Here is a 4,514-nt window from a genome sequence, read left to right on the forward strand (position 1 = left end):
ATTCGAACCTATAGGGGTTTTCACATGGCCTGACACATGCCCGTGTCTATGGCCGATGTCCCTCACACTGCCATGACACACCCGTGTCCTAGTCCGTGTCTAAAAACATTGACATTTTGTTTCTAACGTTAGCATCCAATAAAGGGCACACGGCCAAGGCACACGCCCGTGACCAGAGGCTGTGCCCTCCACACGGCTGAGATACACGGCCGTGTCTCTGCCCGTGTGTTTACTACCATGCATACTGAATTGCAAATTTTATGTGCAGGGGACACACGACCAAGCAACACACCCATGGGTCTGACCGTGTGTCTACCCGTTGATAAACTGTAATTTATACATATTTCCCCCCATGTTTAATGCATTTTATGGATGATTTTCCATTAGAATTGGTGAATTCGATGCTTCTAATGCTTTAATTTCATGTTTTACACTTACGAGAGCATATGAGAGCGAAAGGAACGAGAAACATGCCAAAAACAGAGAAAATGGGCCAAAGTACGAAATCAACACGATCTGGACCTACTCACACGGGCAGACCACACGGCCATGACAATCTGACAGAATTGGAGCACGACTCACACAGGCATAGCACATGCCCACGCCATTCTAACAGGCTCGAACACGGCCTGAAGTAATCGCACATGGGCGTGTCACACGGGCGTGTCCCTGCCGAGCCCAAGTTAAGTCCAATTCGGAAAAGGCCACTTTTGAGGGCTTCTAGGCATTTCAAAGCCTATAAATACACCCTAGAAGAGGAGAAAAAGGGGAGACAGAGAATAGGGGGTAAGGAATTACCCCAAGAAAGCCGATTGATCCATCTTAGAAGCAGGATTCATCATCAAGACTGAAGATCTCTTCTCAATTTCCCTTCAGGAGTTTTGGGTTTTCTTTATGTTTTGTATTCTTTATTCTTCTGAGATGTTTTCTTATTTAGTTATGAACTAAATTCCCTAAATACCTAAGGGGAATGAAACCTAAGATGAATCTTGTTATTATTTTCTGAATCGTATGATAAATATTTAACTTGTTCTTAATTATGTGGTCTTAATTCTTGCTTTTATATCCCAGGATACTGATTCAAGACATGCTCTTATTCAGAGGAGGAATAGACGCTGTCTAAGAGTACTTTTGTCATAATTAAGCGGAGTTGTTTGCGCACCTAGAAATAGGGTGACAAGATTTTGCCGGATTAGGGTGAAACCTAATAAGGGGATCCATAGATCGAGTTAATGCAACCTTAGAGTTTTAATTAAAGAAAAGTCTCGGTTATTCAATCTAGGATTAGACGTTATTAGTCTTGAATAGGGATAATAACATAACTTAGGGATCTCTACAGAACAAGTTGAATGAATAAATCGTCTGGTTCGGAGCCAGAATAATAAGTAAAGTCTAGGTGGATTTTTCCTTAGGTATTGTCTCAAGTCAATCGATTTTCCCAAAAGCAATTCCCCAATTCTTTTCTCTGTGCGTTCTTAGTTTAGATAATTAGTTAATTAAAACAAATAAAACCCCTTTTATTCTTAGGCTAAATAATAAAAAGACAGTCATTACTAGTACTTTTAGTTCCTTTGGGTTCGACAATCCGGTCTTGCTAAAACTATACTACTGTTTGATAGGTACACTTGCCTATATCGCGATAATAGTTAGTCTAGGTTTGATCTTCATTATAAATATTTATTGCTTGTTACGAATCACGCGATCAAGTTTTTGGCACTGTTGCCGGGGAACTAAAACATTAGGAACACTCAAATTTTATTACTTTAGCCATTTATTTTTCTTGCAATTTAATTTAATTTAATTATTATTATTATTTAATTTACTTTTTTTTTCTCTTGGCAGATTTTTATAGTTTATGACTAGAAGAAACCCGTCGGGACCATTACTTTTTGACGAAGAAATCGATCATACAGTTTGTAGAAGCCAAAGAGAAATAAGGCACAGCTTAAGATACACAGAGAACGAGTAAGAAGATGATACTCAACCTCCAACCAAAGTGATGGCTGAAAACCAAGGCAATCAGCTACCTCCTGCAATTGCGGCTAATCAAAATCCTGCTCCACGCACTATGTATGACTATGCTAAACCTTCTCTAACAGGAACTGAATCTAGCATAGTTAGACTGGCTGTAGCTGCAAATAATTTTAAACTGAAACCTAACAAAATTCAAATGATACAGTAGTTTGTTCAGTTTGATGGTTTGCAGGATGAAGATCCCAACTCTCACTTAGCAAACTTTCTGGAATTTCACGATACATTTAAAATCAATGGCATTTCTAATGATGCCATTCATCTTCGGTTATTTCCTTTTTCATTGAGGAACAAAGCTAAATAGTGGTTGAACTCGTTACCATGAGGGTCAATTACTACTTGGGAACAAATGACTGAAATTTTTTTACTAAAATACGTTTCGCCGGCTAAAACGGCTAAATTACTAATGATATCTCTTCTTTTGTGCAGATGGATTTAGAAACACTTTATGATGAATGGGAGAGATACAATGACTTACTGAGAAGGTTCCCTCACCATGGGTTACCACTTTGGCTTCAAGTACAAACATTCCACAATGGTCTGAATCCCTTGACTTGGCAAATGGTTGACGTAGCTGCTGGAAGAACCATCAATAACAAAACACCTGAAGAGGCTTATGAATTCATTGAAGAAATGTCACTGAATAACTATCAGTGGCAAGTCATTAGGACTAAGCCAACAAAAACAACCTGCGTTTATAATGTCGGCTCAATTATTATGCTGTCAAATCAGGTAGAACTTCTCAATAAAAAGATTGATAGTTTACTTGGTTCTACGTAGGTACATCCAGCAATGAGGTGTGACTCAAGTGGAGGAGGTGTGCATACAGAATATCAATCCTTCAATCCCACAACCGAAGAGGAACAAGTCAACTATATGGGTAACAATAACTTTAGATCTCAAAATAACCCATACAGTAATATTTATAATGCAGGTTGGAGGAACCACCCAAATTTCTCCTGGGGAGGTCAAGGGAATCAAAAGCAACAAATCCTCAGGGTTTTCGGCAGCCACCTTACCAACAAGAGAAGAAACCGAACCTTGAGGAGATGCTCTCAAAATTCATATCAATGTTAGAAACCTGTTTCTAAAATACTGAGACAACACTTAAAAATCAACAAGCATCGATCCAAGGACTCAAAACTCAGATAGGCCAGCTATCCAAACTAATCTCCGAACGACCACAAGGTAGCTTACCAAGTAATACTGAACCTAACCCAAGGGAACACCACAACGCAATTAGTACTCAAGATAAGGAAGGATTCATTGCGTTTGAGCCAGAATTGATGCAAAAACTGTGGTGAGCAAAGGTGAAAGTGAGGTAAGTCATAACAAAATGGTGAATAAAGAATATGGACCTAGTGTCCCATACCCTAACACGACAAGGAAAGACCGCTCAGATGAATAATTCGGTAAATTCCTCAAACTTTTAAAAAAATTACATATTAACCTACAGTTTATTGAAGCTTTGTCACAGATGCCAAATGCAATGAAATTTTTAAAAGAGCTTTTAGTAAATAAGAGGAAGTTGGACAAAGCGTCGCATGTGGAGCTAAATGCAGTCTGCTCAGCTATTCTACAGAATAAGCTACCCCACAAATTGAAAGATCCAGGGAGTTTTACAATTCCTTGTTTAATTGGTAGTTTAGATATAAGTCATGCATTAGCTGATTTAGGGGCTAGTATTAACGTCATGCATTACAAAATGTTTAAGCAACTAGGTCTTGGAAAACCTAAACAAACTCGGATGAGCATTCAATTGGCAGATAAAACTATAAGATTCCTTAGGGGTATTATTGAAGATGTACTCGTGAAAGTAGATAAGTTCATATTCCCTGTTGATTTCGTTGTTCTAGACATAGAGGAGGATAATAACACCCATTTGATTTTAGGAAGGCTCTTTTTAGCAACTGCTAAAACAATTATTGATGTTGGCACAGGTGAGCTTACACTTCGTGTGGGAGACGAAACGATCACCTTTCAGGCTCGTAATTCTGGCATCACATCGAACATTAAAGGTAATAGTCCACACCAATCTACTAAAACTGATAATATGACTTTGCAGAAATTAAGCTTCAAAGAAGTCCACGAGCCATGTTCCAGAAATGATAGAGGGCACATTCATGAATAACGAAGGCTACGGATAGAGGAGCTAGACGAATGGCGAGCACACAAATCGAGAACACATGATAAACTGAAACTATGCCAAAACAAGCACGACACCTCTCCAAATCAACTTAAGGTTGGCGATAAAGTCTTACTAGATGCCGCAGATCCTCACATTGTCACTACCACACCGAATGAGTAAATCCCTCTTACGGTACTCAGTATTTTTCCATTCGGTACGGTGGAGGTGAGTCACCCCAAGTTCGACACTTTTAAGGTAAACAACACCCGATTAAAATCCCATTTTCATGAGATTGATAGCAGGATTGAGGAGTATAAACTCCTCAAACCACCCTGACCATTCATTAGAGAGGTAA

General features: G+C 39.0%; 1 non-coding gene across 1 annotated transcript; it reads right to left on the reverse strand.

Annotated features, from left to right (window-relative positions):
• Nucleotides 1–2,428: 2,428 nt before the first annotated feature.
• LOC121231013 (small nucleolar RNA R71) lies at nucleotides 2,429–2,534 on the reverse strand. Its single transcript, XR_005929082.1, has one exon. It is a non-coding gene; the product is annotated as a small nucleolar RNA R71 (small nucleolar RNA).
• Between the last annotated feature and the right edge of the window lie 1,980 nt (nucleotides 2,535–4,514).

The sequence above is a fragment of the Gossypium hirsutum genome, chromosome A06, assembly GCF_007990345.1.
Source record: "Gossypium hirsutum isolate 1008001.06 chromosome A06, Gossypium_hirsutum_v2.1, whole genome shotgun sequence".
NCBI classification, from domain to species: domain Eukaryota; kingdom Viridiplantae; phylum Streptophyta; class Magnoliopsida; order Malvales; family Malvaceae; genus Gossypium; species Gossypium hirsutum.